General features: G+C 41.4%; 1 protein-coding gene across 1 annotated transcript in view; it reads left to right on the top strand.

The window, feature by feature from the left end:
* Window position 1: 1 nt before the first annotated feature.
* Window positions 2-26,657, top strand: part of ARHGEF28 (Rho guanine nucleotide exchange factor 28) — a 306,584-nt gene continuing 279,928 nt past the window's right edge. The window contains exon 1 of the mRNA XM_036080795.2: window positions 2-197. The gene's annotated coding sequence lies outside the window, so the exon portion shown is untranslated. The remainder of the gene's footprint in view (window positions 198-26,657) is intronic.

The following is a 26,657-nucleotide window of genomic DNA, read 5'->3' as shown; positions in this document are numbered from 1 at the left end:
CCCGCGGCTCCGCCCCCTCCGCGTTGGCCCCAGCCTCGCGGCCGCCGGGCGTTGCCAGCTTGGGGGAGAGCCTTCCCGGCTCCGGGCGGCGGCGGCGGCGTCGGCGGGGTCCGGGGCGCGTTCCAGACGCCCTCGGGCAGGGCGCGGGGTGCAGCGCCTCGCCGGGGTTCCGGAGGCTGTGGGGGCCCTAGCTCCAGGTAAGTGCTCTTTGGGGTTCCATTTCTCGCGTCTTCTTGTAGCTCAGGGCAGAAAAGTTTGTTCCCTCCGCCCGAGTTCTTGATCCCAGAAATACTCTCTCCAGGGTACTGGGGGACGAGTGGGACAGCAGAGGTGGAAAGGTGGGTGCTGCTGTGGGTTCAGTGGCGCGAGGGATGGCCGCCGCCTCCGGGTCCCTCGGGGACAGCAACAAGTGCAAAGGGTTGCACAGTCCAGCGCGGCGGCGGCAGCTGCGGAGCGTGGGGTCGCTTGCGCCGCGCAGCCGGGAGCGCACAGAGACGCGGCGGCCCCCCTCGTTCCCGTCCCGCCAACCCCGCTACAGGGTCCGGGGATGGGCGGCTGGAGGGAAATTTCCCCCAGGGAAATGCACCCTTGCAGTGGAGAAGGGGGTGTCTCGAAAGCTGGTTTCCCGGCGGTGTCTCTCCTCCAGCGTGAGGGTTCTTGGGGGGGGCTGGGCCCCCAGGGAGCAGACCAAGCTCGTGGTACCAACGCTATCACTTCTTTCATGTGGAGATATTTGCTGTATTTTCAAAGGAATCTGTAGTTATTTGATTAGGAGGGGGCGGTCGGCATTCCGTCGGATCTTATTCTTACGGATTCATTTGTCCCTTGAATACCTGGGATGTGGGTGAACGGTACCCTAACCTTCTCGTGCTAAAAGTTTCCTTAGGGGTCATAATGATGGGCTTGTGCTCGGTCAAGGAGACATCCTTTTCTGTCGAGGCTGTGTGGAAGCTGGGCGCTGAAGCCGCCTTGGAAACCTAGCTCTGGTTTCCCAGACGCCAATTAGATTTCTAGGAGAGAATCCATCTGCCTCCCTAGGAACCCACAGCGTCCCGCTATTGGATACAGCTGGGTGGGTCGAGGAAAGGCAGCAACATCTGTGTGTGCGCAGCTTCCTCTCTTTGACCCCTGCCTGGGTCTGGACAAATCTCTGCAGACCCGGAATTACGGAGATTTACCACCAGACCCACGCCAATTGGGTAAGAAAAGAAAAAACAAAAAACCAAACCTTAAAAAAAAAAAAACAAAAAACGACAACCACCAAAACCCCTCATCATTTATGGTCCCGTCGGGTCTCTAGTTTTTTGAACCTTCGTCATCCTGTGTTCTTAGGCCCTGAAGCTTTCAGGGAAAGCAAAATCCTGTTTTCACAGCAGAAACAGAGACCTGTCCTTATTAGGTTTTGTGGGTTGTCCTTTGCACATGACAGTCCAAGCACAGTGATAACAGGGAAGGTTTCTATATATATCCTGGGTTTTTCATATATCTTCTTTTTTTTTCTTAAAGATTTTATTTATTTGACAGAGAAAGACGCAGCGAGAGAGGGAACACAAGCAGGGGGAGTGGGAGAGGGAGAAGCAGGCTTCCCGCGGAGCAGGGAGTCCAATGCGGGGCTCGATCCCAGGACCCTGGGATCATGACCTGAGCCGAAGGCAGACGCTTCATGACTGAGCCACCCAGGCGCCCCTACATATATGTTCTTAAAACATCTTTGTATTTGCCTCCTCTTGATTAATGACCGAGCTAAGTCCTTTGGGGTATTTGGAGGACAAGAAATGAGTACTGCAAAAACCTTTGGAATTTCTTTCTACAACATAGTATTTCAATACTATGAACTCTGCAGTGAACTTTCTGTGGCAGTATTGTGCTCGTTTAACTTTGATTAAATAGGAATTTGGATCACTTCAGACCTCAAGTTTAGTGGTTAGGGAAACTGAGGCACACAGGTAGCTACTGAGTATGTGACTCGAATGTCCTGGCTAATAGTAGAATGGAGAACAGAGAATTAGTGTTTGTTCTGCTTTGGACTGTTTTCTTCCTTATCACAACCATATAACCTGGCCAACCAAGAACAGGTTATGTAACAGGTGTCATTAGACTTTCCCTTCCAAGCACCTGTCCTGCCCTTTAAGAAGTTTAGAAACAAAGAGGAAAATGGTAACTAAGGCTCAATGAAATTTTATCAGGGCCCTCATTTGGGGTTCACACTTTTTTTTTTTTTTAAATCATGTGAGTACTTCAGAAGAGTTTAGAACATTTTCCCATACTTTTCTAAGAAAGTTCTGTGGTGACTAAGACAAATTAGGCAGAAATTGCAGGTGAGTTCTGATACATGACTTTTAGTATATGCTATATGCGAAAGGGAAAAGTATTCTAGGTATTAAAACTGGAATATGGGGCGCCTGGGTGGTTCAGTCAGTTGAGTGTCTGCCTTCGGCTCAGGTCATGATCCTGGGGTCCTGGGATCGAGCTCCCTGCTCGTGGAGAGCTTGCTTCTCCCTCTCCTCCCAGCTCAGTGCTCTCTGTCAAATGAATAAATCAAATATTTTTAAAATGTCTTATTTATTTAATTGAGAGCGAGAGAGAGCACAAGTAGGCAGAGCAGGAGGCAGAGGGAGAGGGAGAAGCAGGCTCCCCACTGAGCAGAGAGCACGTTGTGGGGCTTGATCCCTGGACCCCAGGATCATGACCTGAGCCGAAGGCAAATGCTTAACTGACTGAGCCACCCAGGCACCCCAATAAATAAAATCTTAAAACCCTGGAATACAATCCTTATATTAGGCATCATGTTCAAAAGTAAGTACTCTGTTAGTACTTAAGCTCTAACTTAAAGTCTGGCCAGAGTTTATGACCAAGGAGACTCCACAGAAAAATGGATGCTATAAATATTGGAAAACCCTTTATGATTGGGGCTTGGCTAAGATCGTACTGCCAAATAACTCTGGTAGAGGATGGTAGAGCCCAAATTACTCTCAAACTCCTAGGCTGACTGTAATTTTATTATGCTTTAATTTACTGATAAGCTGGGATAGATCTAGTTGCTATAGGTTTTGTCTAGTTACATTTGTACTTAGATTGCTTTAGTCGAACAGAGGATAATTCTTTCATGTGACTTTGGTACAAAGAGATGGGTCAGGTTGGGTAATTGCTATTTTTGGTTCTAAATTTCTGTTGATTTCAGGTCTAAGGCATTACTTTTCTGGTTTTAGAGTTTTTAGGATCTGTTGCATTTTTTTTTTTAAAGTTTTTTTTATTCATTCGAGACACAGATAGAATATGAGCAGGGGGAGAAGCAGAGGGATGGGGAGAAGCAGGCTCCCCGCTGAGCAGGGAGCCCGATGCGGGGCTCGATCCCAGGACCCTGGGATCATGACGTGAGCCGAAGGCAGATGCTTAACCATCTGAGCCACCCAAGCGCCCCTGCATTTTTTTTTTCTTTAAGAGAGAGCATGCACATGAGCACACTGGGGTGGGATGGGGCAGAAGGAGAGAGGGAGAGAGAATCCCAAGCAGATTCCCCACTGAGGGCAGAGCCCTTGCAGGGCTTATCCCAGGACCCTGAGATCATGACCTGAGCCGAAATCAAGAGTTGGAGGCTTAACCGACTGAGCCACTCAGGCGCCCCAGGATCTGTTGCATTTTGCCTGGGCTTTTGCACACTTGACACTAAGACATGTGACTGATAAACCGCCAGGTACCTTTATATGATAGTGCATCTTAATCAACTATAATTTTTTCCTTAATTTGATCTTGGCACAGTAGTAATTTGCTTATTTCTACCATTACTGCTCCTGGACTCCTTCTCCTGGATAACCAAGATAATGAAATTTGACATGATTTTTTAAATGAGGGAAAGCAAAAACGTCATGTAATTGAATATTGGGCGTTTGTTCCAGTGATCTTTGTTTTGAACCCTTTTATCAAATGGATTTTTAATCTTCAGAGGTGATTTCTCCTTAATTTTTCCCTCAATTTGAGGTTTCACTTGTGGAGGAAGTTACTGTGAAAGTTTCTCCAAAAGGAAACCTTGAATGTATGAGTGATGGCCAGCATAGGTGGAGATGGGCAATGACATGTTTGCTTTCCTTGGTATCATGTCTAGGAGAGACCCGCTAAACCAGCCTATTTCAAGTGGCAGATTTTGAGAGGTGTGTGCATGACCATTTTACCCTTAAAACATACTTAAAATATTAACTGTTGAAATATACAGACCTTCCCTTAATACGTTAATCAAGAGATAAATTGCCTGTTGATGAATTCATGATCTAGCTCCCAGTGTCATTGGCACAAGTTACCGTGCCATTTGTGGCTTAAGACTTGCTCCTTTTCTTCCATCGCTTTATAACTTAAAGAAATTCTTTAAAACTATAACAACGTGAATCACAGTGGGACTCTGGAGCCAGACTGTCCACTTTAGACAGCCCTGGCTCTGTCCTGGCTGTGTGGCCTCTCTGCCTGAGGTTTTCCTTTGGTAAAATAGGGATAATCATTAGAACCTGCCCCGTTGGGTGGTTTTGAAGATTCAGTGAGTTAATTCGCAGAGAGCCCTTCTAGAAATGCCTGGCAGAGAGTAAGTGCTAGAAAATATTTATAACAAATGGAAAACAGGCAATTAGAGTTTTAGCTTTAGCAGGTTTTCCTGGTTTCAGAAGGCAATGAGAGGTCAGTAGGAAAGTGCCCTAGACCAGGAGTCAGGGACGGAGTTAGCCTGTGATTTCCCAGCTGTGTGACCCTGGGCAAGTATGACCCCTCTCGGGGTCTCCATTTCCTCCTCTGGTAAAGCAGAGTAGGCTGGATGGTCTCTGAGGCCCGCCAATCCTCATATTGTAAGCCAATGAAATTTGGAAGGTGGGCATTTGTCAACTTGGCCTTCCTATCTTGGGCAACACTGCCAGGAAGTTACCGTCCTCAGGGTTGGTACAGTACTTGCAGTGGTCAATGAGCATTTTGATGGGATTATGGACTATTAAGACCATTAACTTACCTCACCTTGCTCACCAGATAGTCATCAGGTTGAAATGACTGAGTTATCTTTCTGGACTTAGTCCAGAGAGATTTCATACATGAAAGTCTAGATCCCATGCATGCAGGTCATAGGCCACCCTGCTCCCTTTATTCTGAGGAGCTCCCCATGTTTAAAAGGGGTGGTATAGTCCTAGGAAGCCAAGAGACAAGCTAGCTGGTGTTTTCTGAATTTCACTATAAACATTCCACACTTGTTTCCACACCTCACCATTAGCCTTAACAGAGATACTGTAAACTAGAAGGACTTGGAGCAAAGGAGGTCATAAGAACTTAAAAGTATTGGTGAAGATCAAGAGGTTTCCACCAGGCAAATTTCTCTTATGTGGTCGCCTCCCACTATTTGTTTGCATTGTCTCCTGGTTTTTTGTCTGTTTCCCTCCTTCACTTCCTCCAGCCTCCTGGTGCTGTATGACCAGGTGTTGGTTTGAAATGGTAAGAGGTGCTCAGTGATTGAAATTATGGGCTCCTTACTTTGAGACCCAACCCAGGATTCCAAGCTTGGTGGTTTGGTGGTATCACCTGGATTTGGAATCTCAGGTGGGCCTGGCCTTTTTAAAAAAGCTGATACAACCGGGCTTGCTAACTACTTCTGGAATCTTGAGATGTTTCTGGCATTCTACATTTGAAAGTTTTGTGGAAAGAGTAACACTTGGTTTTTCTCATGGACTACCTTTTCCCTATGGGCATGTCACCTGTCCCAAGCTGCTGCTTGTGGACCCTCTGCTTCACTACAGATCATAACTGCCTATGGACTGGGCTGTATACTTGCTAACCTCTGTGACCTCATGTTTGGTCTCTTTTCCTTTCTACTGAAAATCTATTGCAGTCTTCAAAGCAAGATCAAGCATACTTCTGAAACCTTTGACCAATTTTCCCTTCTGAACTCTTAATATATTGCTGGCCCCTCTGATTTATCATTGATCACCTGCCCCTGCTTTCATTATGGGCTCCTATGTGTTAGTCTTGACTTTCCAACCTAATTGTAAGCTCATTGAAAGCAGGAACCCTGATGTAGGCTACTGTGTAGGGTGATCAGATCAGAATATGCATATGTTGGTTGGTAATTTTGTGGTCATGTCAACAAGGCCTTTTAATTCACAGCGTTTCTCAAAGGCTAATGACAGTGTTTCCTGTGTAGCAGGTGTGGGTTGCATTGGAAAATACTGGTTTGCAGGGGAAGAAAAGTAAAGATTGCCCAGGAGGTTAGATGACTAGTCCTTCTCAGATGTAAATGGGCAGTTCCACAGGCCCCGTTAGAAATTGTATGTTCAGTCTGGGAAATGAATGCAATTCTTGACTTGAGTCAGAGCCTTCGGATTGAGAGAAAGCTGGAAGTTTTCCTTTAGTTTCTAGCAGATGCACAATCCCCCTGTGTATCATACTTATGAATATTTGACCACTTGAATACTACTCTTGAATACTTGGAGTGATGGGGAGCTAATACCATAAAGACACCCCAAGCTATCTTTTTTTGCCTCTCAACTTGACTGATAAATATAAGAATATGTATTTAGAGTGTCCGATGTGATGATTTGATACATATGTTGGGGAATGATTACCAGGATCAAGATAATAAATCATTATCTCATACAGTTAAGTTCTTTGTGTATCTGATGAGAATGTTTAAGATCTACTCTCAGTAACTTTAAAGTATGCAGTACTGTATTAACTACAATACCGTATTAACTATAGTTACCATGTGGGATATTAGATCCTCAGAACTTACTGTTATAGGTCAAAAGGTATAAAATTTGAGTTCCATCTTTACATTTCCTCATTTCCTCCAGCCCCTGGCAACCATTTCACTCCATTACTAGGAAATTAGGTTTGTGTGTGTGTGTTTTTTTTTAAAGATTTTACTTATTTATTTGACAGAGAGAGACAGCGAGAGAGGGAACACAAGCAAGGGGAGTGGGAGAGGGAGAAGCAGGTTTCCTGTTGAGCAGGGAGCCCGATGAGGGGCTCGATGCAGGGCTTGATTCCAGGACCCTGAGATCATGACCCAAGCTGAAGGCAGACGCTTAATGACTGAGCCACCCAGGCGCCCCTGTGTGTGTGTGTGTTTTTTTTTTTTTTTAAGATTTTATTTGTTAGAGAAAGAGAGTGTGTGAGAAGGGGGAGGAGCAAAGAAAGGGAGAAGCAGACTCCCTGCTGAACACAGAGCCTGATGTGCGTCTCGATCCCAGAATCCCGAGATCATGACCTAAGCTGAGGGCAGATGATTAACTGACTAAGCCACCAGGCACCCTTCATTTAGTTTTGACTTGCCTTTCCCTGAGAAGTGATGTTGAGCACCATTTCATGTACTTGTTGGCCTTTGTATATCTTTGGAAAATGTCTATTCAGACCCTGTGCACATTTTTAAAATATGATTTTATTTATTTGAGGGACACCTGGGTGGCTCAGTTGGTTAAGCGTCTGCCTTCAGCTCAGGTCATGATCCCAGGGTCCTGGGATGGAATCCCACTTTGGGCTCCTTGGTCGGCAGGGAGCCTGCTTCTCCCTCTGCCTGCCTCTGTCTCTCTCTCTGACAAATAAATAAATAAAATCTTAAAAAAAAAAGATCGAGGGAGAGCTCGCACAAGCGGAGGGAGTGGGAGACGGAGAAGCAGGCTCCCCGCTGAGCAGGGGGCCTGATGCGGGGCTAGATTCCAGGACCCCAGGATCAGGATGTGTGCCGAAGGCAGATGCTTAACTGACTGAGCCACCCAGGCACCCTGAGATGTTCTCTCATTGTATGTTGTCTTTTTTGCTGTGCAAAAACTTTTGGGTTTGACAGATTTCCATTTGTTTGCTTTTGCTGCTCTTATTTTTGGTGCCTTATCCAAAAATCCTCACCAAGACGGATGTTGATGTGGGAAACAAAGGCATAAGGAAACATAGATAAAATTAAATGTCCGTGTAACCTGCTGTGCATTGACAGATCCTTGAGGCAGGCAGAGTGTAACTTTCCTCCAGGAAGCTCCCAACTGTCTTAATGTTAATGCCTTGGTAGAAAAGCAACCTTAGTTTGACAATAGCAAGGCCTCCCACATCCTGTGAGTCCTCTTTAACATATGAAAATCCTTTTGGAACTTCCCTTATCTTTACTTCCCCCAATCCCATAGTATATAATTCGTTGCTCCTCTTAATCCTGGGGCAGCAGGCCCCAGCTCTTTCTTTCTTTTCATTCTTTTTCTTTTCCTTCCTCTGCTTTTATTTATTTGAAAGACAGAGAGAGAAGAGAGCAGGGGCGGGGAGAGGGAGAAGCAGGCTCCCCAGAGCCCCATGTGGGGCTCGATCCCAGGACCCTGGCATCATGCCCGGAGCTAAAGGCAGACGCTTAACCACCTGAGCCACCCAGGCGCCCCTGGCAGCAGCTCTGTCTGTCCATGGGTCCTGTCCCTGTGCTTTAATAAAAGTACCATTTTGCACCAAAACGTCTCAAGAATTCTTTTGTGGTCATCAGCTCTGGACCCCACTAAACCTCACCAAAAAACATTCAAAACTACATCAAGGAGTTAAGGAGCTTTCCCCTGTATATTTTCTTATAGGAGCTTTATGGCTTCAGTTATGATGTTCAAATCTCTAAATTCATTTTGCGTTAATTTTTGTGTATGGTTTAAGATAGTGGTCCAGGTTTTCTTTTGTATGTAGTTGTCCAGTTTTCCCAACATCATTTATTGAAGAGACTGTCCTTTCCGCATTGTATGTTCTTGAGTCCTTTGTTGTAAACAAATTGACCATAGAAGGTTGGGTTTATTTCTGGGATCCCTGTGCGATTGATCTATATGTCTTTTTGTGCCAATACTATACTATTTGAATGACTCTAGCTTTTTTTTTATTTAAAGATTTTATTTAAAAATAATCTCTGGCTTGAATTTACAAACCCAAGATTAAGAGTCACATGCTCTACCGACTGAGCCAGCCAGGCGCCCCGAATGACTATAGTTTTGTAATGTAGTATGCAGTCAAGAGCATGATCTGTCCAGTGTTCTGGTTCTTAAAATTGCTTTGGCTATCAGAGTCTTTGTGGTTTCATACAAACTTCAAGATAGATTTTTCTTTTTTTTGTTTTTTGAGAAATGCTGTTGGAATTTTTAGGGGGATTATGCCGAATCCATAGATGGCTTTGGGTAGTGTGGACATTACCAATATATTGACAATATTAATTTTTCAGGTCTGTGAACATGGATATCTCATATTTGTGTTTTCATTTTTTTTTGTCAATGTCTTAAAATTTTTGGCATATAGATATTTCACTTTCTCATGTAAATTATTCCTATATATCTTTTTTGGTGCTATTGTGAATGGGATTTTTTTCTTCAGGTAGTTAATTGTTAGCGTATAGAAATGCAACAGACTGTATTTTGTACTCTGCAACTCTACTGAATTTAAAGGTTTTTTTTGTTTTTGTTTTTTATTTTTTTGTCTGTGGGTTTTTTTGGTATAGTCCTTTAGGATTTTCTTTTTTTTTTTTTTTTAAAGATTTTATTTATTCATTTGAGACACAGAGATACAGAGAGAGAGAGAGAGAGAAAGCATAAGCAGGGAGAGAGGCAGAGGGAGAGGGAGAAGCAGGCTCCTCGCTGAGCCAGGAGCCCGATGCGGGGCTCGATCCCAGGACCCTGGGATCATGACCTGAGCAGAAGGCAGACGCTTAACCATCTGAGCCACCCGGGAGCCCCTTAGGATTTTCTATAACAAGATTGTGACATTTACTATTTTACTTCTTCGTTTCCTATTTAAATGCCTTTTTTTCTCTTTCCTAACTGCTGTGGATAGGATTTTCAGTACTTATGTCAGACAGGAGTGAAAAGCATGGGCATTCTTGTCTTGTTCTTGATTTTGAAGGGAAAAGTTTTCAACCTTTGACTGTTGAGTATGGTGTTAGTTGTGGGTTTGTTACATAGGCTTTTATTATGTTGAGGTGTATGTTCCTTCTGTATCCAAATTGTTGAGAGTTTTTATGAAAGTTTGCTGAATTTTGTCAAATGCTTTCTTTGAATCTTTTTCTGTTAATGTATCACATTTATTGATGTTTTTAATGTGTTTATTACTATTTATAGAAATAGTGCTTTTCTTAGAAATTCTTAGAAATGGTTTGCTGGGGCACCTGGGTGGCTCAGTCCATTGAGTATCTGCCTTCAGCTCAGGTCATGGTCCTGGGGTCCTGGGATCGGGCCCCGCATCAGGCTCCCTGCTCAGTGGGGAGTCTGCTTCTCCCTCTCCCTCTTCTCCACCCCCCCATGTTCTCTCAAATAAATAAATAAATAAATCTTTAAAAAAAAGAAATGGTTTTGCTGCATTCTGTAACTTTTGATATGTTCTATTAACAATGCTTCTCAAATATTTTATTTCCCTTTTAATTTCTTTGACCTACTGGTGGTTCAGAAGTGTGTTATAATTTATATATATTGTGATTTTCTCTCCCCACCTCCAACTTTCTTCCTGTTACTGATATCTAGTTTTGTACCTATGTTTGGAAATGATACTTGATATTTCAATTGTCTTATATTTGTTAGGACATATTTTCTTTTTTAAATGTTCTATTCTGCTGTTGAATGGAATGTATACGTAGGTCCATTGGCTTGCAGTGTACTTCAAGTCTACTATTTCCTTATTGATTTTTCTGTCTAGATGATCTATCCATTGTTGGAAATGGGCTATTGAAGTCCCCTGGTATTACTGCTTTGCTGTCTGTTTCTGCCTTCAGCTCTGTTAATTTAACATTTAGGTTTTCTTTTTTTTTTTTTTTAAAGATTTTATTTATTTATTTGAGACAGAGAGAATGAGAGAGAGAGAGAGAGCACATGAGATGGGGGAGGGTCAGAGGGAGAAGCAGGCTCAGCAGGGAGCCTGATGCGGGACTCGATCCAGGGACTCCAGGATCATGACCTGAGCCGAAGGCAGTCGCTTAACCAACTGAGCCACCCAGGCGCCCTAACATTTAGGTTTTCTAATAGTAGATACACATATAATTGTTAAATCTTCTTGATGAATTGACCTTTCTCATTGCATAATGACCTTATTTCCCTCTCATTATAACTTTTGACTTAAACTTTGTGTCATAAGTATAGTGATCCGTGCTCTCTTCTAATTTCCATTTGCATGGAATATTTTTCTATCCTTGCCCTCTTAGCCTATGAGTGTTCTTCAAGGTTAATGAATCTTACAGGCAGCTATAGTTAGTTAGGTCTTGTTTTTTTTTTTGGGGTTCATTCAGCTGCTCTTTGTCTATGAATTAAAACCTTTTTTTTTTTTTTTTTAAAGATTTTATTTATTTATTAGAGAGCGAGTGAGAGAGAAACAGCATGAGAAGGGGGAGGGTCAGAGGGAGAAGCAGGCTCCCCGCCGAGCCGGGAGCCCGACGTGGGGCTCGATCCCAGGGCTCCGGGATCATGACCTGAGCCGAAGGCAGTCGCTCAACCGACTGAGTCACCCAGGCGCCCCGAATTAAAACCATTTTTATTTAGCGTAATGTAGAGCCCTTATTTCTAGGTAAAAACTTATTTACTTTTACTTAATTGCTTTGTGATTATTTCACAGATCCCTTTTTCCCCTTGCTCTCATGTTGTCCCTCTTGGTGAATTAATGAAACTTTCTGAGGTTCTCCTACAATCCTTTTCCCTGCATGGTTAAATCCCTTTGGGGGAGTGTTTTTGGCACCAAGATACTCTGGACTGGCAGAGTGGAATTACGCAGGTAAGATGCTTCCTATGCTCTTGCTATGTGACCATCCTCTTTTTTTTTTCTAGCTCCATAGTATGTATGTGTGTATTTTTAAAAGGTTTTATTTATTTGAGAGAGAGAGAGAACACAAGCTGGGGGGAGGAGCAGAGGGAGAGGGAGAAGCAGACTCCCCCTGAGCAGGGAGCCCAATGTGGGGCTCGATCCCAGGACCCTGAGATCATGACCTGAGCCGAAGGCAGACACTTAACCAACTGAGCCACCAGGTGCCCCTAGCTCCATAGTATTTCTGTTGCTTTTCATTGTAGTGTAGAACTTTGCTAGAGCTATTTTTATTGGTTTGTAGGTGTTTGTTGTTTCATTGTTAGGGGGGATGAATGTCAGGACCTACCTCCTAGTTCTCTATTGTGCTGACCTCACCCCGCCTCCAGGTATATCTTTGGAAAGGTTAAGCTGTTACACTTAATAAGGGGGATAATTGTTTTTATCATAGTTTGCTGATGAGGGGCCATTCTGAACAATTTACTTTCATGACAGCCCCTTAGATTTAAAAAACATTGCATATCCTGCCTTCAAGTCTTCTAATTTGGAAAAGAAAAACCTTTTCATCTTTTGTTAAGTGACAGGATTTGGAATCTTCTCACCACCCCTGGATACTGAACATATTCCAATTTGGTGTATTCTTAAAAGTGTAATACTTTCAGATGCTGTTGGACAGCACAGAGCGCCATAGAACCATTTGTACTCCTGCTTAATACCCTCCCCCGCACACCCTGCCCTCCCCCTCCCCCCCCAGCCTTCTAGGGAAGCAGTGAAGCCTCAGGGTTAGCATGACCAGTTGCAAATCAGACTTGAGGAGACTCATGGTTCTGCTACTTCCTACCTTGTCTTGGATAAACACCTAACCTTTAGCCCACCATTTTAGCTCTTTTTCTAGTAGCACTGTTAGAAGGATTCCAAAAGATAGTCTGTGGAAAGTGCTTAGCACACACCAGGGATAGAATAATTGCTCAAATGAAGGCACTGGAACTATGGTACTTCTAAATAATGTTAGTGACCCTTGATGGTTAGTCATCTCAAAAAGTACCAAGTCTGATTTTTTTTTTTTTTTTTAAACATAGGTTGCTGCTGAGCCCTATCTCCTCTTTTACAGACTTTTACAATTGGTTTCTTAGTCCTAGGAATAGAACTGAATTTCTCAAATTTATTTTCCTGCATTTAGCCTTTTGCTCTAACTTTTCCAAGTATTTTATATTGTTAAACTTAGTCACTACTCCTTATAGTTCCAAGTTTTGCACAGGTTTGATAGGGGTTTCTTTAATGCTTTAATGAAAAAATAATGCTCTTCTGTAGGATAATGTCCTAGTCCTGAAGACAGGGTAATTTGGTGTATCTACACAAATTTCTTTTTTTTTTTTTAAGATTTTATTTATTTATTCATGAGAGACAGAGAGAGAGAGAGAGAGAGAGGCAGAGGCAGAGGGAGAAGCAGGCTCCCTGCTGAGCAGGGAGCCCGATGCGGGACTTGATCCCAGGACCCTGGGATCATGACCTGAGCCGAAAGCAGACGCTTAACCATCTGAGCCACCCAGGCGCCCTTTACACAAATTTCTGATTGATGTTTGCCGATTTCAGGTAGAGTTCAACTAATTGCTCTTGTACTAGCATCAGACTTTTAATTTGGATCTATGCAATGTCTAACAAACCTATATCTCTAGTATATGAAGTTAGCAGTTTAGTAATTATATGGTGCAATGAGGTTATTCCCCAGCGACTTCCTCTTAAGAAATCCATGCTGGCTCCACGTAGCCACTGTCTCCTCTTTGGAGTGCTCAGACATTTAGCCTCCTAATAGTCCGCTCTAATGGTCTGACCTAGGACCTTGTTTAGGGGCAACATGAAACTCCTTGAATCCATACCTTGTAGCATCTGCCTTTTTGAAAATTGGAATGACTTGTGCCGGTCTGCTATGTGAAACCTCTCCTTTTCCACAGTTCCTGATGGATTATGATTAGGAAATTGCATAGGATTCTTCTTCGCACGTCTAGAAGCCTGGAACTTAGAGCAGCTTGATGCTTTCTTATGATGGACTTTCCACTTAGAGATATTCTTTCTCTCCTTTTCAACTGGAAAGTCATTTCCCTCAAAGAGGAGATGAATTTTAAATAGAGAAGAGTTCTTTTTATAATTCATTTCACACCAGTCCTAAGCAGACCTATTCATCTCTTCTTTGATGTTCTTGTTTAAACATAAATTGAGACTGCTATACCAACTTTACCAACTTTAAGATAGCTGTGTCGGTATAGTTATGTGTAGAAGCCTATGGAAAGAGCTGCATGCTTAACTTTTTGAAACTACACTGTGTATAAACCTTCTTTATTTATTTATTTATTTTTAAAGATTTTATTTATTTATTTGAGAGAGAGAATGAGATAGAGAGAGCATGAGAGGGGGGAGGGTCAGAGGGAGAAACAGACTCCCTGCTGAACAGGGAGCCCGATGCAGGACTCGATCCCGGGACTCCAGGATCATGACCTGAGCCGAAGGCAGTCGCTTAACCAACTGAGCCACCCAGGTGCCCCAACACTGTGTATAAACCTTCTTTAAACTAACATCTTCCATTAAGATAGAAGTGTTTGCAAAAAAAAAAAATTGAAATAAAAATCTTAGTTTTTTTTTTTTTTTTTTTCCCAACCTCAGGTTGTTTGGGGCTTTAGTTTGTCTGACATAACTCTTGAGAGCATGACACTCTAATTATTTGAGGAAACGAGGCAGGAGAGCAGGTAAAAAAGCCATTCTTAGCTTTGTATGTGTGGAAAACCACAGAAACCTAGAAATCAGGAGGCCTTCCTTTAGTCTTGAACTCCTAGAATGTGAAAATCTGTACATATATCCGTAGAGTGCATATCTTTTCCAAATGGGATGGAATGAATCTTTTCCAGTTGATTATGTCTATGAACTGTGATTTCTTTAGGCAGTGATTTTATTGACTGTTAATAAAGGTGGGTGGAGGTAGAGTTTGGAATGGGATGAAATGGTGAGGGAAATTAGGCCCAGATGAATCATTGTATAGAAAGTGTAATCTATCTCCCTTTAATTCAGAAAAAGCCACTTTTGTAAGAATCAGCTCATCTAACTTTTCAGTGTAGGCTTTCATGTAGTTGCCAGGTTTGCAACTTGTCAGAAGTTCTCAGGGATGGATTTCTCAAAGTGCTTTTTATACTGGTTACCACAGTCCCTAGCAACTTAGCAGGTTACCTGCTGACCACTCCCCATCTTTGGAGGCAAGAGACAACACACACAACCTGTTCCCAGTGTTTTAATAGGTTTTTAACTGATGGATTATTAAGGGGGAATAGAAGTAATTGTATGTTTTTTGTCACACTAAGTTGTTCAGCAAAACTTGTTTTGTTTCTTTCATTTGATTGCCAGAACTATTGATAATGTCCTCATTGAATATCAAAGTATTAAGAATCTTTAAAATCTTAGCCATGGGAATTCTAATTATTCCTTCAGGGTTAGCTAGCTTCCAATTTGGACTGAAATAGTTTATTATGAGATGAAGGTCTCATGTCCTTTTTTTTTTAGCTTTATAAAATTTTTAAAATTTTACATAAGATGCAGATAATCTATTTCACACATAAATTAGGTTCTGCAATAAAAATGAATAATCTATAACTTTCTTATCTACAGAAAGTCTCAAAATAGCTTTTTACTTGGCTTGTCTTATAAAAACAGGAACTTTTAGTAGGGAAAACCCAACTTTACCACGAACAGTTGAAGAAAAATCACATCTTCAAGAATGCCAAGCATAATTTAGATGTTGCAGAATATACCATTTTGAAAAAGGGAATGACCTGTGCCTGTCTTGTATATTTGAATTCCTCTATCATTCTCTAGTTCCTGATGGATTATGATTAGGAAATCAGGGTGTGTCATTTTGTATTAAAATAATGAATAAGCATTTTGCCTTTTCACATTGATAGTAGGAAAATTTATCTTCACAGACTGTTCTATCTTTGTTGATAGCAGCAGAAATTAGAAGTAGAGAAAATGTTGAGATTTAAATGAATTGAACATTTTTTTTTAGTGGGAGTTGAACATGACTGCTGGTGGTTTGTGCCATTCATTTTTTTTTTATTATGTTATGTTAATCACCATACATTACATCATTAGTTTTTGATATAGTGTTCCATGATTCATGATTCATTGTTTGCATATAACACCCAGTGCTCCATGCAGAACGTGCCCTCTTTAATACCCATCACCAGGCTAACCCATCCTCCCACGCCCCTCCCCTCTAGAACCCTCAGTTTGTTTTTTCAGAGTCCATAGTCTCTCATGGTTTGTCTCCCCCTCCGATTTCCCCCACCTTCATTCTTCCCCTCCTGCTATCTTCTTCTTTTTTTTAACATATAATGTATTATTTGCTCCAGAGGTACAGATCTTTGATTCAACAGTCTTGCACACTTCCCAGCGCTCACCATAGCACATACCCTCCCCAATGTCTATCACCCAGCCACCCCATCCCTCCCACCCCCCACCACTCTAGCAACTCTCAGTGTGTTTCCTGAGATTAAGAATTCCTCATATCAGTGAGGTCATATGATACATGTCTTTCTCTGATTGACTTATTTCGCTCAGCATAATACCCTCCAGTTCCATCCACGTCGTTGCAAATGGCAAGATTTCATTCTTTTTTTTTTTTTTTTAAAGATTTTATTTATTTATTTGACAGAGAGACAGTGAGCTCTAGAGGGAACACAAGCAGGGGGAGTGGGAGAGGGAGAAGCAGGCTTCCCGCCGAGCAGGGAGCCCAATGTGGGGCTCGATCCCAGGACCCTGGGATCATGACCTGAGGCGAAGGCAGACGCTTAACGACTGAGCCACCCAGGTGCCCCAAGATTTCATTCTTTTTGATGGCTGCATATATTCCATTGTATATATAGACCACATCTTCTTTATCCATTCATCTGTCAATGGACATCTTGGCTCTTTCCACAGTTTGGCTATTGTGGACATTACTGCTATAAACATCGGGGTGCACGTACCCCTTTGGATCCCTACATTTGTATCTTTGGGGTAAATACCCAGTAGTGCAATTGCTGGATCATATGGTAGCTCTATTTTCAACTTTTTGAAGAACTCCATACTGTTTTCCAGAGTTGTGCCATTCATTTTAACCCTGGTAGTAGACTCTGGGGAAGAAGAAAGTTTTTTTTTTTTTTTTTTAAAGATTTTATTTATTTATTTGACGGAGACAGATAGCGAGAGCAGGAACACAAGCATGGGGAGTGGGAGAGGGACAAGCAGGCTTCCCGCTGAGCAGGGAGCCCGATGCAGGGCTCGATCCCAGGACGCTGGGATCACGACCGGAGCTGAAGGCAGCCGCTTAATGAGTGAGCCACCCAGGTGCCGCAAGAAGAAAGTTTTTACAAGGACTTAATCTGAACATAACACAGGCCAGACCAGGATTTGGTTGAAATCTTAGCACTGCCACTGACATACAGGTGGGTCATGTGGCCTTTTTGGGTGCTGGTGACTTCATTTGTAACTCAAGGGTTTGAGTCAAACCCTTCTCCATGGTGTATCCCATTCCTAGACTTCATTTCTGTGGAGTTAAAGATGGTGTCTTAAACATCCCTTCAAATACTGGCATAATGCTTGGTCCCAGAGCACTTCATAGCACTTGGTTGGCAACATCTAAATTGTTCAGGAAGTTGGGTTTGATGCTGCTGCTCGTGTGTTCTATTACAGGGAGAAATGCTTGCTCATACCCTGAGATTTCCCATGTTGTTGTTTATACCTCACTGCTCAGGAAGTATTTAATTAGCCAGTAATAATCTAGCAATTATTTTTAGTTGAATTCCAAGATGACTGAAAATGGATATTAATTTGACATTAGATGGAACTTAACGTCCCTATATATCAGTTCGTCTAGACTGGGTATAGAACATGTCCTGAAATGCATGACTTTTTTGATGATGCCATTTTTTAAAAAAAGATTTATTTATTTATTTATTTGAGACACACAGAGAGAGAGAGCATAAATGGGAAGGAGGATAAGAGGGAGAGGGAGAAGCAGGCTCCTCGCTGAGCAAGGAGCTTGATGTGGGGCTCCATCCCAGGACTCTGGGATCAAGACCTGAGCTGAAGGCAGTCTCTTAACCAACTGAGCCATCCAGGCATCCAAAAATGGTGATGTTTTTAAGGCATGACATTCCTTCTAATTTTCAGTGAACCTCATGATAAATATAACTTGTTGGTGTTTTGGAAATTGGACATTATTCTGTTGGGGATCTTACTTGGTGAATATAGGGGCTCTAAATCCTCTTCAGGAATTCCTTTCAAAGCGTTGGCACTCTGGAGTGTTGGAGAGTTATGCTTGAGTTTTGAGCCTTCACTGAGCTGAGTTTAGTATTGAGTAACTGTTAATTACTATAAGGCAGGCACATACTGGGTGCTGGAAGCTTAGGTTAAGAGGCTTGGAAGTAGTGTTTGGGGAACTCGAGGTGCAGCCCAATCAGCAGCCATTAATGCAAATAAATATGCTGTGGTGTGAAATGGTATGGGCAGGGCATTCTCAGCAGCCTAAGTGAAGGCATTTTTCTGGGACCCATACCTAGTATGACGGGGACCAAAGTATTGTCCAGTTTTTCCTGCTGTTCCATTGTTTTAAATCTATATTGTGAATATGTATTTGTTTCAGTGATAATGAAAATAAGCAAATTGAAGAAATAAACATTTTAATGAAAATCCATACTTAGGGACTCCAATTTTATTTGTGAACTATCAGATGGCAAATTCAGTCACAAACTCTTGAACTGTAAAATTTATGTATTAAACAAATATTGTGCTACTTTAAAAAACACCCTTTCCAATTTGGGCTTATATTGTAAATACTTATCCCTCCATGGTTAAATAAGTTAGAAAGTTGGTTAGTCAGAAAACACTTCCATGTTCCACTGTGTTTTGGCAATATGCTTGTAATAAGTTTACATGTTGAATTTACATAGTAAAACCTAGCTTTGTATACATTCAATTACAGACACTTGAAAACTGAAGCAATTTTAAAGAATTCTGAAAATTTTGATGAAGGTCTTTGTGTTGTGCTTCATGTATCAAGATCAAACTGATTCTAAAGTTTCTATTAGGGAACAATTTTCCTGTCTAGGACTAAGCATTGCACAACTTTGAATTAGATCAATGGCCACAGCGTTAGCCAAAATTAAACTAGGGGAGGTAAGCGGTACTGCCTTACCTTGCCTTAGTGACATTGAACAGTACTCTTGTGACTATGGTGAGCACATGCTGGTTTTTCTTTGCTTTTGGGCACAGGATCATTTGAACAGCTTAGTAATCAAAACTGAAAATCCTTCTGTGCCACAACTAAGTGTCACTAAAGTTATGGAGCATTTAAAGTTGCACAGCATTTAGAAGATACTGATGGAATGAATCACCACCTCATGTGTTGTTTTGACAGGAAGTGTATCATGTCTCAATAATTTCCTTAAAAATTTTTCCTGCCAGGTGCCTGTTTTCTACTTGTAAACCTATGTCCACAGAATTTTAAATATGTGGTTGATTTTTCCCACTGATGCATTTTGACCGTTCTTCCTTGTTGGGAATACCAAGTGCACTTTTGTTGGTAATGAATTTAAGGCCTACTACAGGGAAGTGAGAAGGAGTAGCTGTTTTGGACATGTTCAGCCAGCATGGTTTTATCTGGTGAGGAGATCTTTTTAAAAGTGTTAAAAGGTAAGTATTGGCAGACCCAGTCTAATGCCAGATATACATGAAGTATTTACCCATCTATGGAGAGATTAGGGTAGATTTTCATCTTCTATTTCTTGCGTTTTTAATTTTAATTTCAGTATTATTAATATACAGTGTTTTATTAGTTTCAGGTGTATAATATAGTGATTCAATGATTCTATACAGTGATTGTCATGATAAGTATACTCTTAATCCCCATCACCCACTTCCCTTCTAGTAACTATTAGTTTATTCTCAATAGTTAAGAGTCTGTTTCTTGGTTTGTCTCTCTTTTTTTTTCCTGTTGTTAATTTGTTTTGTTTCTTCACTTCCAGATGAGTGAAATCATATAGTTATTTATCTTTCTCTGACTGGCTTATTTTCTTAGTATTATACTCTTTAGATCATCCATGTTGTTGCAAATAGCAAGATTTCATTCTTTTTTATGGCTGAATAATATTCCTGTGTGTGTGTGTACATCTTTTATATCCATTCATTTATCCATGGACACATTGGCTGCTACCATAATTTGGCTATTGTAAGTAATGCTGCAATAAACGTAGGGGTGCATATATCTTTTCTTAATTTTAATTAGCGTTTTAGTGTTACTTGGGTAAATACCCAGTAATGCAATTACTGGATTGTAGGGTAGTTCTATTTTTAAATTTTTGAGGAACCTTCATACTGTTTTCCAGAGTGACTGCACCAGTTTGCCTTACCATCAATAGTGCTAGAGGGTTCCCCCTTCTCTGCATCCTCACCAACTACTGTTGTTTCTTGTTTTGTTGATTTTAGCCATTCTGACTGGTATGAGGTGGTATCTCATTGTACTTTTGATTTGCATTTCCCGGATGATGAGTGATGTTGAGCATCTTTTCATGTGTCTGTTGGCCATCTGGATGTCTTTTTTGGAAAAAAGTCTGTTCATATCTTCTGCCCGTTTTTTTTTTTTTACAAAATTTTTTAGAGGTTTTATTTATTTATTTGACAGGCAGAGAGAGAGGGAGAGCACACAAGCAGGGGGAGCAGCAGAGGGAGAGGGAGAAGCACGCTCCCAGCAGAGCAGGGAGCCCGATGCAGGGCTCAATCCAGGACCCTGGGATTATGACCCGAGCTGAAGGCAGACGTTTAACTGACTCAGCCACCCAGGCACCTCTGCCCATTTTTGAATTATTTCTTTTCTGGGTGTTGAATTTGATGAGTTCTTTATAGATTTTGGATACTAACCCTTTATCCGATATGTCATTTGCAAATACCTTCTCCCTTTCCACAGATTGTCTTTTGGTTTTGTTGTTTGTTTCTTTTGCTGTTCAGTAGCTTCTTATTTTGATGTAGTCCTAATAGATTTTTTTTTTTTTTAACGATTTTAGTTTTTTGTTTATTTGACAGAGAGAGAGATACCGAGAGCGGGAATACAAGCAACGGGAGTGGGAGAGAGAGAAGCAGGCTTCCCGTGGAGCAGGGAGCCTGATGCGGGGCTCGATCCCGGGACCCTGGGATCATGACCTGAGCTGAAGGCAGACGCTTAACAACTGAGCCACCCTGGGGCCCCTAATAGTAGATTTTTAATTTTATTTCCCTTGCCTCAGGACACATATCTAGAAAAATGTTGCTATGACCGTTGTCAGACAAATTACTTACCTGTACTCTCTTCTAGGATGTTTATGGTTTCAGGTCTCACATTTAGGTCTTTCATCCATTTTGAGTTTATTTTTTCTATGGTGTAAGATAATGGTCCAGTTCCATTCTTTTTGCATGTAGCTCTCCTGTTTTTCTGGCACTATTTGTTGAAGAGACTGTCTTTTTTCCATTGGATATTCTTTCCTGCTTTGTCGAAGATTAGTTGACAGCATAGTTGTGGGTCCATTTCTGGTTTTTCTATTCTGTTCCATTGAACTATGTGTCTGTTTTTGTGCCAGTACCATACTGTTTTGATTACTGCAGCTTTGTAATATAACTTGAAGTCCAGAATTGTGATACTGCCAGCTTTGATTTTCTTTTTCAAGATTTCCTTGGCTATTTGGGGTCTTGTGGTTCTATATAAATTTTAGGATTGTTGGTTCTAGTTCTGTGAGAAAAGCTGTTGGTATTTTGGTAGAGATTGCATTAAATCTGTAGATTGCTTTGGATAGTATGGACATTTTTTTGGGGGGGGGCGATAAGATGGACATTTTAACAATACTCTTCCAATCCATAAGCACGGAATATTTTCATTTGTGTCATCTTTAATTTCTTTCATCATTGTTTTATAGTTTCCAGAGTACAGGTCTTAGACCTCCTTGGTTAAGTCTGTATCGTAGGTTTTCTGTTATTTTTGGTACAGTTGTAAATGGGATTGCTTTCTTAATTTATTTCTGTTGCTTCATTATTGGTGTGTAGAACAATGGATTTCTGTACATTGATTTAGTATTCTACTGAATTCATTTATCAGTTCTAGTAGTTTTTTTTGTGGAATCTTTACGGTTTTCTATACATATTTTCATGTCCTCTGCAAATGGTGATAGTTTTACCTGTTCCTTACCAATTTGGATGCCTTTTATCATTTTCTGTTTTGTGTGCATATGTGATTAAGCATGATATTCTTTTATAATGAGCATGAGCTCCCTTGAAATAAAACAAATGAAAAAAATAATGAGGTATTTATGTATCTATTTTTCAAAAAGATTTTTGTATTAGAGAAAGAGAGCAGGGGGGAGGGGCAGAGGGAGTGGGAGAGAAAGTCTTTTTTTTTTTAAGTTTTTATTTATTTATTTGAGAGAGAGAATGAGAGACAGCATGAGAGGGAAGAGGGTCAGAGGGAGAAGCAGACCCCCCACTGAGCAGGGAGCCCGATGCGGGACTCGATCCTGGGACTCCAGGATCATGACCTGAGCCGAAGGCAGTTGCCTAACCAACTGAGCCACCCAGGCGCCCTTAAGCAGACTCTGTACTGAGCACGGAGCCCGACGTGGGGCTCGATCTCACTACCCTGAGATTTAGACCTGAGCTGAAACCAAGAGTTGGATGCCTAACTGATTGCACCACCCAAGCACCCATAAGGAGGTATCTGCTTTAAGCCAGACACTGTTCAAGGCAATATGAGAGATGTGGGCATGCAGAGCCCCCTGACTGAGGACATACAGGTCCCCCCTCACAGGGCAGCTTGTGTAGTGACTGCCGAGAGAGGTGTGGTATGGGTGTTCTCATATGTTTAGAGCTGGGGACTCTGGCAGGGAGGAATAGCCATTGTATGAAGCAGCCTTTCTTGGCCTTCTGGTAGAAACAGGTGCAGAAATATGTGTTCCTTAAATTAAGAAATTACATGAATGTGTGCAAAGAAGTTTTAATTTAGTAACTTGTGCATTTTGTATTGAGAACATGGATGTGTTTGCCTTTGGATATGGAGTGAGAGTGTATCTGTTTGTATATCATAATGAGGTTTATGTACATTTGATTACTATAATAAAAACATGTAAAATTTTTATCAGTGAATTACAACCCACAGCCTTTTGTTTTATAGTCGGCCTATATTTTTTGTATGATTTCAATTCAGCGGTTTCCCAACTCTTCCCTTCTTTGGTAGGATAAATATATCTCTTATCTTTATTGAATATAGAATTATTGCACTGCAAGTACAGTTTATAGTACGCTTCCTTCTTTTAAATAAAAATGACAGTGGTTTCAGGGTGCCTGGGTGGCTCAGTCAGTTAGGTGGTCGACTCTTGGTTTCGGCTCAGGTCATAGTCTCAGGGTCTTGCGATCAAGCCCCACGTCGGGCTCCACACTTGTGGAGCCTGCTTGGGATTCTCTCTCTCTCTTTTTTTATGAACATATAATGTATTATTTGTTTCAGGGATACAGGTCTGTGATTCATCAATCTTACACAATTCACAGCGCTCACCACAGCACTTAACCTCCCCGGTGTCCATCACCCAGCCACCCCATCCCTCCCACTCCCCTCCACTCCAGCTTCCCTCAGTTTGTTTCCTGAGATTAAGAGGCTCTTATGGTTTGTCTCCCTCTCTGGTTTCATCTTGTTTCATTTTTCCCTCTCTTCCCCTATGATCCTCTGTCTTGTTTCTCAAATTCCTCATATCAATGAGATCATATACTTCTTCCAGTGATTGACTTATTTCGCTTAGCATAATACCCTCTAGTTCCATCCACATTGTTGCAAATGGCAAGATTTCATTTTTTTGATGGCTGCATAATACTCCATTGTATATATACCACATCTTTATCCATTCATCTATTGATGGACATCTAGGCTCTTGCCATAGTTTGGCTATTGTGGACATTGCTGCTATAAACATTGGGGTGCACATGCCCCTTCGGGTCCCTACATTTGTATCTTTGTGGTAAATATCCAGTAGTGCAATTGCTGGGTCGTACGGTAGCTCTATTTTCAACTTTTTGAGGACCCTCCATACTGTTTTCCAGAGTGGCTGCCCCAGCTTACATTCCCACCAACGGTGTAGGAGGGTTCCCCTTTCTCCGCATGCCTGCCAACATCTGTTGTTTCCTGACTTGTTAATTTTAGCCATTCTGATGGGTGTGAGGTGGTATCTCATTGAGGTTTTTTTTTTTTTTTTAAAGATTTTATTTATTTATTCATGAGAGACAGAGAGAGAGAGAGAGAGGCAGAGGGAGAAGTAGGCTCCCAAGGAGCAGGGAGCCCGATGCGGGACTTGATCCCAGGATGCTGGGATCATGACCTGAGCCAAAGGCAGACGCTTAACCATCTGAGCCACCCAGGCGCCCTCATTGAGGTTTTGATTTGGATTTCCCTGATGCCGAGCGATGTTGAGCACTTTTTCATGTGTCTGTTGGCCATTTGGATGTCTTCTTTGGAAAAATGTCTGTTCATGTCTTCTGCCTATTTCTTGATTGGATCATTTGTTCTTTGGGTGTTGAGTTTAATAAGTTCTTTATAGATTTTGAATACTAGCCCTTTATCTGATAGTCATTTGCAAATATCTTCTCCCATTCTGTAGGTTATCTTTTGTTTTTGTTGACTGTTTCTTATGCTGTGCAAAAGCTTTTTATCTTGGTCAAGTCCCAATAGTTCATTTTTGCCATTGCTTCCCTTGCCTTTGGCGATGTTCCTAGGAAGAAGTTGCTGCGGTTGAGGTCGAAGAGGTTACTGCCTGTATTCTCCTTTAGGATTTTGATGGACTCCTGTCTCACATTTAGGTCTTTCTGGTTCCATACAAATTTTAGGATGATTTGTTCCATTTCTTTGAAAAAAGTGGATGGTATTTTGATAGGGATTGCATGGAATGTGTAGATTGCTCTAGGTAGCATTGACATCTTCACAATATTTGTTCTTCCAATCCATGAGCCTGGAATGTTTTTCCATTTCTTTGTGTATTCCTCAGTTTCTTTCATGAGTATTTTATAGTTTTCTGAGTACAGATCCTTTGCCTCTTTGGTTAGATTTATTCCTAGGTATCTTATGGTTTTGGGTGCAATTGTAAATGGGATTGACTCCTTAATTTCTTTCTTCTGTCTTGTTGTTGTTGTATAGGAATGCCACTGATTTCTGTGCATTGATTTTATATCCTGCCACTTGACTGAATTCCTGTATGAGTTCTAGCAGTTTGGGGGTGGAGTCTTTTGCGTTTTCCATATAAAGTATCATATCATCTGCAAAGAGTGAGAGTTTGACTACTTCTTTGCCAATTTGGATGCCTTTGATTTCTTTTTGTTGTCTGATTGCTGTTGCTAGGACTTCTAATACTATGTTGAATAGCAGTAGTGATAGTGGACATCCCTCCATGTTCCTGACCTTAGGGGGAAAGCTCTCAGTTTTTCCCCATTGAGAATGATATTCGCTGTGGGTTTTTCATAGATGGGTTTTATGATATTGAGGTATGTACCCTCTATGCCTATACTCTGAAGAGTTTTGATCAAGAAAGGATGCTGTACTTTGTCAAATGCTTTTTCTGCATCTAGTGAGAGGATCATATGGTTCTCGTTCTTTCTTGTATTAATGTATTGTATCACGTTGATTGATTTGCGGATGTTGAACCAACCTCGCAGCCCAGGGATAAATCCCACTTGGTCATGGTGAATAATCCTTTTAATGTACTGTTGTATCCTTTTGGCTAGTATTTTGGTGAGAATTTTTGCATCCATGTTCATCAAGGATATTGGTCTGTAATTCTCCTTTTTGATGGGGTCTTTGTCTGGTTTGGGGATCAAGGTAATGGTGGCCTCATAAAACGAGTTTGGAAGGTTTCCTTCCATTTCTATTTTTTTGGAACAGTTTCAGAGGAATAGGTATTAATTCTTCTTTAAATGTTTGGTAGAATTCCCCTGGGAAGCCATCTGGCCCTGGGCTTTTGTTTTTTGGGAGATTTTTGATTACTGCTTCCATTTCCTTAGTGGTTATAGGTCTGTTCAGGTTTTCTATTTCTTACTGGTTCAGTTTTGGTAGTTTATACATCTCTAGCAATGCATCCATTTCTTCCAGGTTGTCTAATTTGCTGGCATATAGTTGCTCATAATATGTTCTTATAATTGTTTGTATTTCTTTGGTGTTGGTTGGGATCTTTCCTCTTTCATTCATGATTTTATTTATTTGGGTCATTTCTCTTTTCTTTTTGATAAGTCTGACCAGGGGTTTATCAATCTTGTTAATTCTTTGAAAGAACCCGCTCCTGGTTTCATTGATCTGTTCTACTGTTCTTTTGGTTTCTATTTCATTGATTTCTGCTCTGATCTTTATTATTTCTCTTCTCCTGCTGGATTTAGGCTTTATTTGCTGTCTCTCCAGCTCCTTTAGTTGTAGGGTTAGGTTGTGTATTTGAGACCTTTCTTGTTTCTTGAGAAAGGCTTGTATTGCTGTGTACTGTCCTCTTAGGATGGCCTTTGCTGCATCCCAAAGATTTTGAACAGTTGTGTTTTCATTTTCATTGGTTTCCATGAATTTTTTAAATTCTTCTTTAATTTCCTGGTTGACCCATTCATTCTTTAGTAGGATGCTCTTTAGCCTCCATGTATTTGAGTTCTTTCCGACTTTCCTCCTGTGATTGAGTTCTAGTTTCAAAGCACTGTGGTCTGAAAATATGCAGGGAATGATCCCAATCTTTTGGTACCTGTTGAGACCTGATTTGTGACCTAGGATGTGATCTATTCTGGAGAATGTTCCATGGGCACTAGAGAAGAATGTGTATTCTGTTGCTTTGAGATGGAATGTTCTGAATATATCTGTGAAGTCCCTTTGG

The sequence above is a fragment of the Halichoerus grypus genome, chromosome 2 (genome assembly GCF_964656455.1).
Source record: "Halichoerus grypus chromosome 2, mHalGry1.hap1.1, whole genome shotgun sequence".
In the NCBI taxonomy this organism is placed as follows: Eukaryota; Metazoa; Chordata; class Mammalia; order Carnivora; family Phocidae; genus Halichoerus; species Halichoerus grypus.
The sequence above is the reverse complement of the archived record's forward strand: the minus strand, read 5'-3'. Positions and strand labels throughout refer to the sequence as shown.